We start from the raw sequence: 16,385 nt of genomic DNA on the forward strand, positions 1-16,385 counted from the left end.
GATGTAACGGGAAGGCTAAAAACTGCCTCTCACCCGTTAGATCAACTGGCTAGAAAAGGAAGGCCCAGCTGTGTTAAGCCTCTAACCTTTCAGCTCAGCTCCATGGAGCGGGAAGGCTTTTCTTGCCTCTCACCCGCAACAAACACCAGCTGACTGTAGCAAGAAGGCCCAGATATGTTAGGCCTCTCACCTACTACATCAGCAGTGCAGTTGGCTACCTCCTCCGTTGATCCTCAATTTGCTATATCAATCACTCACTTGAAGCAGGAGAATCTTTTTACCAATCTTTCAATCACACTGATAACCAAACAATCACTTACAAGTTTCCTTCTAAAACTAGGCACAGTTCTTTTCACTTTCAACTTACAATATTTCTTTCTACTTCAATACATACAGTACTATTGCTTTAAACACAAATCTCCCAGCACGTACTAAACCAAGGACATAATATGCACAGCTCCATGCCCCCCTTCCTCTGGCACACAGCACAGAGAGGAGAAATCACAAGCAATTCGCGCAGCGATTTGCTTCTTCCCCTTCCCATCAGGTATTAACCACAGATAAGAGCTTGGTGTCTTCCACACAGAAACGGAATGCAGCAGTTTTCAGACTTAATCTCTACAAAACATTCATCCTCTCGGAATTAAAAACAGTTTCTCTATTCAGGCAGATCATTGCATAACTTGAATAAGCTGATCCTGACCGCGTCCGGCCAAAACACATATAGAAACCTATCCAATGTCAAACCATATTTAACACGGGTTTCACTGAATCTCAGATGTAAATTAAATGTACATTAAAAATATCCACAATTCATTCATCCTGGACCTTCAACAACAGTTAGATAAGTAATGATACTTATGTGATCATTCATTCATACGTGCTCATTCAGGGATTGTTTTTTCCTTTCACTTTTCAGTTGATTTTTACAAGAAGAAAATCCCTTACCTCAATCACTCCACCTAATTCAGCTCAAACTGAGTTGAATAATGTCTTCTGTCACATACAGAGGACCACACCTAATGGAACCCCTCATCAATCAGGGAGGGATTTATTTATTTATCCTTTATACTCATTTACTCACCTCTCATCTCATTCAGAGGTGCTCATAGACATACATACAAGGTTCACACAGCCTGCCTATTTTGCACTTTGGAATTAACACAACTCTATATAAATAAAACTGCAGCAGTGTCCACTGACACTCTGAAAGCACTTTAAGGCCAAACAACAAAAACCACGGCCTTAAACAAAATACAGCATCATATAATGTACTGCCAATCCAAAATGACCAAAACAACAACACTGCACAGAGCCTATCCCAGCTCTGTATTACACACACACACACTAAACAAATACATAACCAATTAGGATATTGACAAATAATACAGATAACAATTATCATCTTAATACTCTATTCTTCAACTCTCATACGGACATAAACAGACAAAACACAAAACTCACTGGTGATGTGGATTCTTTGAACCGTGTTGGCAGCCTTTACCCAGAGGTATGGAGAGATCCAGAAGAGAGATTGCAAGTGCAAAACTGAGTGTAAGAATAACATTTCTTATGGATCCTGAATGTCTTAGTATTTTGCAATGATTTTCTGTCAGCAAGCACCCTGAATGGTAATTTCATGTCATTCAACTCCTTTGCTAGGATTCATTATCAGTTACATGGTTTTCAGTACTCACTGTTGTAGCTCCAGGGGGGGGTCTCTGTAGATGCTTATCACAGAAGAGGTTTTAATATAGAGATGTTATCAGGACTGCATCTTTGATCATCTATCCACACCAGGATGTGTTGAGCAGCTGACCCTAATTTATAACTAACCAGCTCCCATAATCCCGCTGTCCTCTCCCTGCACTGGGGGCCTATTAATTTAGATTCATTCTTAGGGGTGCACGCATGTGTGGGGTTGCACGCATTCAGCAAAGCATTAAGTTATAGCAGTTATTCCATGGCAAAGAACTAATATCATCTCCTCTCCTCTCTTCACACAGGTATGCAGTGAATATCCCCAGCTCTCCCTGGATCCTGAATGTCTGAGTATTTTGCAATGATTTTCTGTGTGTCAGCAAGCACCCTGAATGGTATGCAGTGAATATCCCCAGCTCTCCCTGGATCCTGAATGTCTTAGTATTTAGCAATGATTTTCTGTGTGTCAGCAAGCACCCTGAATGGTATGCAGTGAATATCCCCAGCTCTCCCTGGATCCTGAAAGTCTTAGGGTACTGTCACACCGTGCAATTTTCGTCGCTACGACGGCACGATCCGTGACGTCGCAGCGTCGTATGATTATCGCTCCAGCGTCGTAGACTGCGGTCACACTTTGCAATCACGGCGCTGGAGCGATGCCGAGGTTCGCTGGTAACCAGGGTAAACATCGGGTTACTAAGCGCAGGGCCGCGCTTAGTAACCCGATGTTTACCATGGTTACCAGCGTAAAAGTAAAAAAAAACAAACCGTACATACTCACCATCTGATGTCTGTCAGGTCCCTTGCAGTCTGCTTCCCGCTCTGACTGAGTGCAGCCGTACAGTGAGGGCAGAGCGCAGCGGTGACGTCACCGCTGTGATCTGCTCTCACTTTCCGGCCGGCGCTCACAGTCAGAGCGGGAAGCAGACTGCAAGGGACCTGACAGACATCAGATGGTGAGTATGTACGGTTTGTTTTTTTTTACTTTTACGCTGGTAACCATGGTAAACATCGGGTTACTAAGCGCGGCCCTGCGCTTAGTAACCCGATGTTTACCCTGGTTATGGATCGCTGTCACACACAACGATCCAGCGATGACAGCGGGAGATCCAGCGACGAAAGATAGTTTCAAACGATCTGCTACGACGTATGATTCTCAGCAGGGTCCCTGATCGCTGCTGCGTGTCAGACACTGCGATATCGTAACGATATCGCTAGAACGTCACGAATCGTACCGTCGTAGCGATCAAAATTGCACTGTGTGACAGTACCCTTAGTATTTAGCAATGATTTTCTGTGTGTCAGCAAGCACCCTGAATGGTATGCAGTGAATATCCCCAGCTCTCCCTGGATCCTGAATGTCTTAGTATTTAGCAATGATTTTCTGTGTGTCAGCAAGCACCCTGAATAGTATGCAGTGAATATCCCCAGCTCTCCCTGGATCCTGAATGTCTTAGTATTTAGCAATGATTTTCTGTGTGTCAGCAAGCACCCTGAATGGTATGCAGTGAATATCCCCAGCTCTCCCTGGATCCTGAAAGTCTTAGTATTTTGCAATGATTTTCTGTGTGTCAGCAAGCACCCTGAATGGTATGCAGTGAATATCCCCAGCTCTCCCTGGATCCTGAATGTCTTAGTATTTAGCAATGATTTTCTGTGTGTCAGCAAGCACCCTGAATGGTATGCAGTGAATATCCCCAGCTCTCCCTGGATCCTGAATGTCTTAGTATTTAGCAATGATTTTCTGTGTGTCAGCAAGCACCCTGAATAGTATGCAGTGAATATCCCCAGCTCTCCCTGGATCCTGAATGTCTTAGTATTTAGCAATGATTTTCTGTGTGTCAGCAAGCACCCTGAATGGTATGCAGTGAATATCCCCAGCTCTCCCTGGATCCTGAAAGTCTTAGTATTTTGCAATGATTTTCTGTGTGTCAGCAAGCACCCTGAATGGTATGCAGTGAATATCCCCAGCTCTCCCTGGATCCTGAATGTCTTAGTATTTTGCAATGATTTTCTGTGTGTCAGCAAGCACCCTGAATGGTAATTTCAGGTACATCACTACAATGACACTCTTAGAACCACCCAAGACCAAGTAGCTCCTCTCACCCTCAGAACCTCCAAGCACAGAGTAAAACAGCCCTGGCTCACATCGCAAACCCGATTTCTCCAGCGATGCTCTAGGAGTGCTGAAGGCTTATGGAGGAAAACTCGCACACCAGAAGACTTCATACACTTCAAATTTATGTTAAAAACCTATAACTCTGCCCTTCTCATCGCCAAACAGACCTACTTCACCACTCTGATCTCACTATCCAACAACCCCAAGAAACTTTGACACCTTTCACTCCCTCCTCAGGCCAAAAGCTCAAGCCCATCACAGACATTTGTGCTGATGACCTGGCCTCCCACTTTATAGAGAAAATAGACAATATCTGTCAGGAAATCCGCTCCCAATCACCAAGGTCAGTGACTCCCATCCCTCCCTGCATCTCCCCTGGCTCACTCTCCTCATTTGATCCCATCACAGAAGTCTCCAGGCTCCTCTCTTCTTCTCGTCCGACTACATGCACTACCGACCCCATTTCCTCTCATCTCCTCCAGTCTCTCTCTCCAGTCATCACTACTCATCTAACTACAATCTTTAATCTCTCCCTCTCCTCAGGCATTTTCCTGTCCTCCTTCAAACACCCTATCATTACTCCGTTACTAAAGAAACCTGCCCTCGACCCATCCTGCACAAATAACTACAGACCAGTCTCCAACCTCCCCTTCATCTCTAAACTCTTGGAGAGCCTAGTCTACTCACGCCTTACTCGTTACCTCTCCAGTCACTCCCTCATAGACCCTTCACAGTCCGGCTTCCGCCCCCTACACTCGACAGAAACTGCACTCATCAAAGTGACCAACGACCTTCTGACGGCAAAATGTAACGGTGACCACTCTGCTCATTCTTCTCGATCTTTCTGCAGCTTTCGACACTGTTGACCACCCTCTCTTACTCTCTAGGCTCCAGTCACTTGGCATTAAGGACACTGCTCTCTCCTGGTTCTCCTCCTATCTTTCTGACCGCTCCTTCAGTGTTTTGTTCTCTGGCTCCACTTCATCTCCTCTTCCTCTCACTGTCGGGGTAACCCAGGGCTCAGTCCTTGGCCCCCATCTCTTCTCCCTCTACACGGCTCCAATTGGACAGACCATCAGCAGATTTGGTTTTCAGTACCATCTTTATGCCGATGACACACAACTATACACGTCATCCCTTCGCCTTACTCCTGCTGTACTACAGAACACCACTGACTGTCTGTCCGCAGTCTCTGACATCATGTCCGCTCTCTATCTGAAATTCAACCTCTCCAAAACTGAACTTCTTCTGCTCCCACCATCTACTAACCTCCCTAAACCTGACGTTTCCCTCTCCGTGGGTGGCACCATAATAACACCCCGGCAGCAGGCGTGCTGTCTGGGTGTTATGTTTGACTCCGATCTCTCCTTCACATACCATATACAATCTCTTGCCTGCTCATGCCGCTTACACCTAAAGAACATCTCTAGAATCCGCCCTTTTCTCACTATAGAAACAACAAAAACCCTCACTGTCGCCCTCAGCCACTCCCGCCTGGACTACTGCAACGCTCTATTAATTGGCCTTCCCCTCACTCGACTTTCCCCTCTCCAGTCTATCCTTAATGCAGCAGCCAGGGTTGTCTACTCAAACGTGTCCGCTCTTCGCCAGTCATTACACTGGCTGCCCATTCATTACAGGATACAATTCAAAGTACTTGTTCTCACCCACAAAGCTCTTCACAGTGCGGCACCCCCTTACATCTCCTCCCTCGTTTCTCTCTATCGGCCTAACCGACCTCTGCGCTCTGCAAATGAATTTAGACTAACCTCTGCCCTAATCCGTACCTCCCACTCCCAACTCCAAGACTTCTCCCGTGCTGCACCAATCCTCTGGAATGCTCTACCCCAAGAAATTAGTACCATCCACAATTTGCATAGTTTTAGGCGCTCCCTCAAAACACATTTGTTCAGAGCGGCCTATCATGTTCCCTAATCAGTTATATTGTTTGTGTGCAGCCCAGTGGCGTAACTACAAAGTTATGGGCCCCGGTCCGAACTTCCAAATGGGGCCCCCCCCGCCATAAAATTCAATGTAAGCCCCATAGAATACAATGCAGCCCCCCTCATAGTATAATGCAGCCCCTCCATACAGGGGCAGTGACAAAGACACGAGCAAATGGTGACGAGGGGGCAGAGGAGAGGGAACAAGGGGGCAAGGAAGACAGGCACTAGGGGACACATGGGGGCTAGGAGGCAGGGGAGAAGGATACAAGGGGTCTAGTGGGCAAGGGAGACTGACACAAGTGGGCAAGGGAGACTGACACACGGGGACAAGGGACAAGCACAAGGGGACAAGGGAGACAGGCACAAGGGGACACATAGGGACTAGTGAGCAAGAGACTGACACAAGGGGACAAGGGATACAAGCACAAGGGGACACACAGGGACAAGTGGGAAAGGGAGACTGACACACAGGGACTAGTGGGCAAAGGAGACTGACACAAGCACAAGGGGACAAAGGAGACTGACACAAGCACAAGGGGACATAGGAGACAGGCACATGGGGACACACAGGGACTAATGGGCAAGGGAGACTGGCACACGGGGACACAAGCATAAGGGAGACAGGCTCAAGGGGACACACAGGGACTAATGGGCAAGGGAGACTGGCACACGGGGACAAGGGACACAAGCATAAGGGGACAAGGGAGACAGGCACATGGGGACACACAGGGACTAATGGGCAAGGGAGACTGGCACATGGGGACACAAGCATAAGGGAGACAGGCTCAAGGGGACTCACGGCCCCCTGACCTGCCAGAGCCGCTTGCAGCTGCGACCGTAGTAGTTACGCCGCTGCCTCACACACACACATACTACAGATATCACACACACACTACAGATATCACACACACACACATCATACTACAGATATCACACACACACACACACACATCAGTTATTACACACACTACAGATATCACACACACATCATATTACAGATATCACACACATACTACAGTTATCACACACACACACACTACAGATATCACACACACACACAGACATACTACAGATATCACACACACACACACTACAGATATCACACACACACATACACACACTACAGATATCACACACACACACACATCAGTTATTACACACACTACAGATATCACACACACATCATATTACAGATATCACACACATACTACAGTTATCACACACACACACTACAGATATCACACACACATACAGATATCACACACACACACATCATACTACAGATATCACACACACACACACACACTACAGATATCACACACACACACACACACACACACACAGATATCACACACACACACATCATACTACAGATATCACACACACACACACTACAGATATCACACACACACACACACACATACACACACTACAGATATCACACACACACAGATATCACACACACACACACATCATACTACAGATATCACACACACACACACTACAGATAACACACACACACACACACTACAGATATCACACACACACACACATACACACACTACAGATATCACACACACACACACACATCATACTACAGATATCACACACACACTACAGATACCACACACACACACACACACACACACCAGAGATACCAGCTCATATACACAACTCACAATCTCCTCTCTGGTACAGGGGTGGCTGATGTAAACCGGCTGCAGCTCCTCAGCTTCTCCTGACTAAGGCTAGTTTCACACTAGCGTCGGGAACAACCCGTCGCTGTGCGTCGGGCCGAGGTTCCTGACGCTAGCGTGGTCTCCGCCGCACAACGGGGGCAGCGGATGCATTTTTCCCACGCATCCGCTGCCCCATTGTGAGGTGCGGGGAGGTGGGGGCGGAGTCCCGGCCGCGCATGCGCGGTCGGAAAAAGTGGACCGTCGGGAGCAAAAAACGTTACATGTAAGGTTTTTTTCTCCCGACGGTCCACTACCACACGCCCAAGCGTCGCAAAACGGCCGCAACGTTTGGCAATGCGTCGCAAATGCGTCGCTAATGTTAGTCTATGACGAAAAAACGTATCCAGCAAGAACTTTTGCTGGATGCGTATTTTCGGCAAAACGACGCATTTGCGACGTATTGCAGTTAACGCTAGTGTGAAACTAGCCTAAAGCGGCTCTGTCCCGCACCTCCCCCCTGCTCTCGCCTTCTGTCCCGGGTTTATTTTGGCTTTCTCTTAAAGGGCACCTGTCACCCCGTTTTTTCCGTATGAGATAAAAATACTGTTAAATAGGGCCTGAGCTGTGCATTGCAATAGTGTATTTTGTGGACCCCGATTCCCCACCTATGCTGCCGAAATACGTTACCAAAGTAGTCGTTTTCGCCTGTCAATCAGGCTGGTCTGGTCAGATGGGCGTGGTGTCTTCCCCCAGATCTTGCTTAGTTTTCCGTTGGTGGCGTAGTGGTGTGCGCATGCCCAAGGTCCCGAATCCACTGCACAGGGGAGTGAAAATAGCGTGATGTGCGACATTTCATTGGTGATCGTGGGGGCGGCCATCTTCCTTTGGCCGCGCGTGCGCAGAAGCGGCGCTCTGCTGGCCGCGGCTTCAGGAAAATGGCCGCAGGATGCCGCGCGTGCCCAGATGGAGATCGCGGCGGCCATTTTCCTGAAGCAGAGATGCGACACCTCGTACACACCCGACTCCGCTCCGTACACACCCGGCTCCGCTCCGTACACCTCGTACACACCCGGCTCCGCTCCGTACACCTCGTACACACACGGCTCCGCTCCGTACACCTCGTACACACACGGCTCCGCTCCGTACACCTCGTACACACACGGCTCCGCTCCGTACACCTCGTACACACACGGCTCCGCTCCGTACACCTCGTACACACACGGCTCCGCTCCGTACACCTCGTACACACACGGCTCCGCTCCGTACACCTCGTACACACCCGGCTCCGCTCCGTACACCTCGTACACACCCGGCTCCGCTCCGTACACCTCGTACACACCCGGCTCCGCTCCGTACACCTCGTACACACCCGGCTCCGCTCCGTACACCTCGTACACACCCGGCTCCGCTCCGTACACCTCGTACACACCCGGCTCCGCTCCGTACACCTCGTACACACCCGGCTCCGCTCCGTACACCTCGTGCACACCCGGCTCCGCTCCGTACACCTCATGCACACCCGGCTCCGCTCCGTACACCTCATGCACACCCGGCTCTGCTCCGTACACCTCATACACACCCGGCTCTGCTCCGTACACCTCATACACACCCGGCTCTGCTCCGTACACCTCATACACACCCGGCTCTGCTCCGTACACCTCATGCACACCCGGCTCTGCTCCGTACACCTCATACACACCCGGCTCTGCTCCGTACACCTCATACACACCCGGCTCCGCTCCGTACACCTCATACACACCCGGCTCCGCTCCGTACACCTCATGCACACCCGGCTCCGCTCCGTACACCTCATGCACACCCGGCTCTGCTCCGTACACCTCATGCACACCCGGCTCTGCTCCGTACACCTCATACACACCCGGCTCCGCTCCGTACACCTCATACACACCCGGCTCCGCTTCGTACACCTCATACACACCCGGCTCCGCTCCGTACACCTCATACACACCCGGCTCTGCTCCGTACACCTCATACACACCCGGCTCTGCTCCGTACACCTCATACACACCCGGCTCCGCTCCGTACACCTCATACACACCCGGCTCTGCTCCGTACACCTCATGCACACCCGGCTCTGCTCCGTACACCTCATGCACACCCGGCTCTGCTCCGTACACCTCATACACACCCGGCTCCGCTCCGTACACCTCATACACACCCGGCTCCGCTCCGTACACCTCATACACACCCGGCTCCGCTCCGTACACCTCATACACACACGGCTCCGCTCCGTACACCTCATACACACACGGCTCCGCTCTGTACACCTCATACACACACTGCTCTGCTACATCCACCCAAACCCCTCCTGACCTCACACAAAAGCTTACCCTCCAGCACGATGACAAACAGCACTGCACTACTGTCCTGCACTACACGGAAGCCCTTGATCATGTGACTCCAACTCCTCCCCTCCTGTGACCTCATCACAGGTCCTGTGCGCACAGAGCAGTGGCAGCTATAGTAGTGGTGTGCGGCTCTCTGCGGTGGAGGGGCTCTGCTGCGGGTCAAGTGCAGTCCCACCCGTGATCGCGAGTGCACGCGCAGCAGGGCCTGTAAGGAAGAATTATTTAAAGGGCCGGCGGCCCATTTTGTAGCTTAGAGTTCTTAGGAGCCCGCCCAGTCTGCTGGACTGGGTGGGCCCCTAAGCACTGCGGGCCCCGTCGCAATTGCGACCCCTGCGACCGCGGTAGTTACGCCCCTGGTGCAGCCCTTTCACTACTTCCATCTATCCCCCACTCCCTGAAGATGGCTGGGCCATTGTTGTAAATACATCATTGTAAATACACACCTGTACTTTGTATATGCCCTCCTCATTGTAGATTGTAAGCTCTCACATGCAGGGTCATCTTGTGTTGCTTTAATTATTGTATTGTTAACATTGTTACTTATGACTGTTGTGTTTGAAGCTGTTAAACTGTAAAACGCTGCGGAATATGTTGGCGCTATATAAATAAAGATTATTATATTATTACATTATTATTACCAGTCATCCTGTCCTGTATATATACACTGCACAGTACCACTCCTCCTGTGCTTTATATATACTCTGCACAGTACCACTCCTCCTGTCCTCTATATGTACACTGCACAGTACCACTCCTGTGTTGTATATGCACTGCACAGTACGCCTCCTGTTCTGTATATATACACTGCACAGTGCGTCTCCTGTCCTGTATATATACACTGCACAGTACCACTTCTCCTGTCCTGTATATATACACTGCACAGTACCACTTCTCCTGTCCTGTATATATACACTGCACAGTACCACTTCTCCATTTCTGTATATATACACTCCACAGTACCACTCCTCCTGTCCTGTATATATATATATATATATATATACACTGCACAGTACCACTCCTCCTGTCCTGTGTGTGTGTATATATATATATATATATATATATATATATATATATATATATATATATATATATATATATATATATATATATATATACACACATACACTGCACAGTACCACTTCTCCTGTCCTATATATACACACTGCACAGTACCACTCCTCCTGTCCTTTATATATTCACTGCACAGTACCACTCCTCCTGTCCTGTATATATACACTGCACAGTACCACTTCTCCTGTCCTGTTCTCGGAGAGGCAAAATTGGTCTTTGGGAGAGTCAATACTGGCTTATTATTTTTAGTTTTTCTATGGGAAAATAAAAACATATTGGAAAACCCATTTAAATGGATTACCCCAAGTAATCTCCTATCCTGAGAACTTTCCAATCTTTGGGGTCTGACCCCATGATCCCAAGAACTGAGATTTTAGGATGCCCACTCAGAACCGAGTCATGGAACTCCCAAAGCACCCTTAATCGATACTGAACAGGAACAAAGAGCTTTTTATCAGGTATGGACTAAGGAGCAAGAGATTGGGCCTCATGAATCTCCCGTTCCAATGCCGAGGACACTGCAGCCACCACCACTCCACGCTGAAGAATGGAGGAAGGAGGTTTAGGAGGTGATATTGGATCTAGGCTACGAGACAAAGCATCAGCCTTCACATTCTTGGACCCCGGTCTGAATGTAATAGAAAACTGAAATAGGGGAAAAAAAAGTGACCACCTTGCCTGTCTCGGGGTTAAAAGTTTGTCGGACTCGATGTAAAACAGGTTCTTGTTATCAGTAATGACAGTAATACGATGGACAGCCTCCTCCAAAAAATGCTTCCATTCTTCAAACGCCAATTTAATGGCCAATAGCTCCCGGTTACCCACGTCATAATTCCTCTCAGCAGAGGAAAATTTTCTCGAAAAGAAGGCACAGGGTCTTAAGTTAGTCAACGTGGTGGGCCCCTGAGACAACAAAGACCCCCACTCCCACCTCTGAGGCATCCACCTGTACGATAAATGGTTTAGACAAATCAGGTTGAACCATTACAGTGGAACATGAAACAGTTCTTTAAGGAAGAAAATGTCGCCACAGCTGGAGCTAACCAATTCTTGAGATCAGCCCCCTTGCGAGTTAAACCAGTGAAGGGTTTGACCACCGGAGAAAACCCCTTAATGAATCTTCTATAATAATTAGCGAAACCCAGAAAACGGTGAAGATCTCTGGGTTGCACCCAATCCACAATAGCCTGTACCTTCTTAGGGTCCACGCAAAACCCCTCTGCAGACAAAATGACCCCAAGGAAGGATAATTCTTGAGCAAAAAATGAACACTTCTCTGGTTTAGCAAATAATGAGTTCTCCCTAGGCCTCAGAAGAACCGCCCGGAGGAGGCTTATGTGACTGTTTGTCAGAAGAATTTATGAGAAGGTCATCCAAATAAACTACAATGAAACACCCAATAAAATCTGAGAAAGCGTGAAATTCTGGAACACTGATGGCACGTTAGTCAGGCCAAAGGGTATAACCAAATTCTCAAACAAACCCTCAGAGGTGAGAAATGCAGTTTTCCACTCATCCCCCTCACGCATACGGATGAGATTGTATGCTCCCCTGAGGTCCAACTTAGTGAACCACCTTGCCCCAACAATTGATTGTACAAATCGGGTATACGTGGGAGGGGATAAGTGTTTCTTATAGTGATTTTATTCAGTTCTTGCAAATCAAGGCATGGCCGTAAACCACCATCCTTTTTCTTCACAAAATAGAACCCCGCCGCCACAGGAGAGACAGTTTGCCGAATGTGCCCTTTACGGAGACTTTCAGAGATATACTCTTTCATAGCGGCCCGTTCAGGGCAGGAAAGGTTGCACAGATGGGCTTTGGGTAATTTGGCACCGGGAACAAGATCAACAGCACAATCGAATCAGAGAACACATCCTCAAAGTCCTTCAGGTACACAGGAATACCCTCCAGACTGACAGATGACACAAGTACAGTAGTGAGGCCATTTCTACGACAATTAGGACCCCATTTAACAATGTCCCGAGATTCCCAGTTTATCACAGAATTATGTAATTGTAGTAAGGGGCACCCCAACACCAGTCCCGTAAGCAGATTGTCCATAACAAAACAAGAAATACGTTCCTGGTGCAGGGAACTAACTTTAAGGAATAACTCCTCTGAAACAAATTTGATGACATTCTTAGCCAGAGGTGTTTTGTCAATGGCAAAAATATGAATAGGAGTCTCCAGCCTAACTGTCCCTAACTTACACTTGGATACCAAGTCAGAGTCAATATAGTTCATGGACGACCCGTATTCCATGAAGGCAGAAGTGGGGGTGGAGCCACTCCCTCAACAAAGTTCAACTTCCAACAAAATTTTTGAAACTGCAGAAAAAGGTACTGAGAGTCTGGGTGACTTCCATGACAATCACCCAGACTCAGCCTTGGTAGTCAGTGGACAGTAGGGGCAGTCCTTTTTCCAATGTCTGGGATCTCCGCAGTAAAAAAACAGATTTCCTACACGTCGCCGCCTCCTCTTATTCTCCTCGAGGTTGGCGGCCTTCACCTCCATAGGTTCAAACGGAGGCAAAACAACAGGACCAGCAGGGAGAAACAGAACCTCTTGCTGTGTAACACCTCTCTCCCGCAGCCTTCGATCCATGCCTCTAGCATGAATCATAGCATCCTCCAATGAGCTGGGAGGATGGAGAGCCAGAGCTTCCTTCAGATAATCCAACAGTCCACTCCTGAACTGACATCTCAGTACGGAGTCATCCCAGGACACCTCACTGGACCATCGACGGAACTCGGAGCTGTACCACTCGGCTGAGCACTTTCCCTGAACCAGACCCATAAAAGTGTCCTCTGCCAACCTGACACGGTCCGGTTCATCATAGATAAGTCCTAGGGCCTCAAAGAACCTATTTACCGACATCCATTCAGGGGCAGTAGGGGGCAGCGAGAAAGCTCAAGATTGGGTCCTTTCCTAAGTAAGGAGATAATAATCTCTACCCGCTGAGTCTCATTCCCAGATGAGCAGAGTCTAAGAGAAAACAATAATTTACAACCCTCCCTGAAAATACAAAATTTATCTTTTTCGCCAGAAAAAGTGTCAGGAAGCTTAACTGAGGGTTTGGGAGACTGCAAAACAACATGTCCTGAATCACCAGGTCGACTAACAACTTGAAGGATGGTTCCCTGCATGGTCTTAACAGTCTCCATCAGCTTTTTTCTTAAGTGAGTAAGGGTCTGATGTTCCACCGAAAAATCCCACATCATCTGTGTCAATCTGGACACTTGATCTGCCAAGTTACAAGGCGGATCCATGACCAGAGAAAAAAAAATGTGTGGTCAGTGATAATGTGATGCGCCTGCAGTGCAGTGTAGTGCAACCTCCACCAAGGGGTGCTGGCGAGGGAAGAGAGGCAGCACACGCACAGCACAGCAACACAGAGCAGCCACACAGGTGTAACAGGTAATGAAAGAGTGGTCAGACGAGCTGGGTCAGAATCTGTCAGGAGCATAAGTACCAGAAGTAACAGCAAAGCATGTAGTCAGAGACAAGCCAGAAGTCAGAGCCAAACGGGAGCACGGTATCCAAATCATGAGACGTAAGACGAAGTCAGGGTACAAGCCAGAGTGTCAGAACCGGTCAGGGAACGTGGTATCAGAGACGGAAAACAAGAGGTGGGGTTTTAGAGATCAAGCAGAGTACTACACAGTAGGGAAACAACCAGGTGAACACTAAATCAGGGATAGGGAACAAGTCTAATACAAATACGGGAAGTCGGAGGCAGAAGGATCACCAGGGTATATGGGTCAGCTGCTCTAGCCTGGAAGCATGAACTATCACTGACGCTGGCCAGCAGACTGCAGGACTTAAAAAGCCCAGCTAGCTCCGAAACAAGGCCTAGGAGATTAACCCCCGCATGACCAGTCCATAGAGATAGCAGAAAACAAACCCCTAACTGGATCATGACAGTAAAAAATAGTTCTCCCTGAACACCCAAAACAGGTCTATCTCCCCTGAATATTTGTCAGGAAAGGCCATTACTGATTAGGGAGAAACCAATTGCATATCAGGGGATACTGACATCACAGCCACTGCCAGTAGTGGAGAGCAATGGGAAATTTTCATCAAACTAATTATCTGACATTGCAACTGATATTACAACGATTCAATACTCTGGTATTACTTGACCAGATTCTGCATCATCTGTGTCAGGATTGTCACGTGGTCACAGAGCATGTGAACACGTTCCATACATTGTAATGTGACACTAGTCACTACTCACGGACAAGCTCTTAGGCTGGGTAGTCAAGAGGTTCAAGTTCAAAAGCCAGGGGGGTACATGACAGACAGAGGGGTGAAACAAAGGCATAGTCATGTCACAGTCCGGAGTACTGGATTATAATTCCGAGAAGGTAGCAGATTATAAAAAGAGGGCAAGGCAAATGCACGGTCAGAAGCAAATCGAAGGTCAAGCAACAAAGATCAGAATACAAGACTAGGAGCCCAGTACACACACACCGGTTGAGCAAAGCTACAATTGGCAGTAATTTAAGGAACAGAGCTGACTAAATGGCCAGATATTTATTCATAACAGGGAGCACATGGATGAAGCTTTGGCAGGCCGTGGACCCGATTGGATGGCTAAATTGTCACTCAAGACACTGACAGCCATCACGCTCTGTCCTAGATTGGATGGCAGAACTCTCATTTACTGCATCCAGACACACTGACAGGCAGAATTATGACAGTACCTCCTCTTTTAGGATGGCCACCAGACCCCCTGGTTTCCCAGGAAACTTACAACGGAAGGCTCTGACCAGACTGAATGAACTTGAACCCAAGATCCCTCTTTGAGCCATATACCCTCCAATTAACGAGATATTGGAGTCTCTGACCCTCTGAGAATCCACGATCCTCTGCACCTCATACTGTAAACCACCATTGACATAAACTGGTGGAGGCGAAGAAGAGGCAGACAGCACTGATGGGACAAACTCCTTCAACAGGGAAACTGATAGACAGAATCTAGACAAATATATTATCAAAATGTTCCTTAGAAGTTATTATATACCAAGAGGAAATCAAATTGCACAACTAGCATTTCACTGGCGACGAAGACACGGCTTGTACATAGTTTTCTTTTTTTGTGGTAACATACTGATACCAAACATGGACAATAATAAAACAAGACAGAAGAAGAATTGAAGCCTTTGAAGTGTGGTGCTGGAGAAAGACGTTATGGATTTTTTATATAAATCCAGCGGCACTTTTTCAATTTTTATATTCACTTGCTGAAGCTGACAAGGTTTTCTGCAGATTTCAGGACTGCTCAACATATATATGGAACTGGGAATGGTGAGAATATTTTTTAAAGTTTTGCACTTTATTAACCTTCCGTTAGTTGCGTCAGACTATTTACATTATTATTTGCGTTGGGTTCATGGGACCTCAGTTTTCATATTGAAAAAAAACCAACAATAAATAAAGAATTATTACTTTATTTTGGAACTTAAGGTACAATATCTTATCTAAATGAAAAATA

At 47.7% G+C, this 16,385-nt stretch overlaps 1 protein-coding gene across 1 annotated transcript in view; it reads right to left on the reverse strand.

The window, feature by feature from the left end:
* The window catches only part of LOC143767236 (uncharacterized), an 82,926-nt gene extending 81,123 nt beyond the window's left edge, over positions 1 to 1,803 (reverse strand). Inside the window, exon 1 of the mRNA XM_077255421.1 lies at positions 1,698 to 1,803. The gene's annotated coding sequence lies outside the window, so the exon portion shown is untranslated. The remainder of the gene's footprint in view (positions 1 to 1,697) is intronic.
* Between the last annotated feature and the right edge of the window lie 14,582 nt (positions 1,804 to 16,385).

Source organism: Ranitomeya variabilis, chromosome 4 (assembly GCF_051348905.1).
Source record: "Ranitomeya variabilis isolate aRanVar5 chromosome 4, aRanVar5.hap1, whole genome shotgun sequence".
Taxonomy (NCBI): domain Eukaryota; kingdom Metazoa; phylum Chordata; class Amphibia; order Anura; family Dendrobatidae; genus Ranitomeya; species Ranitomeya variabilis.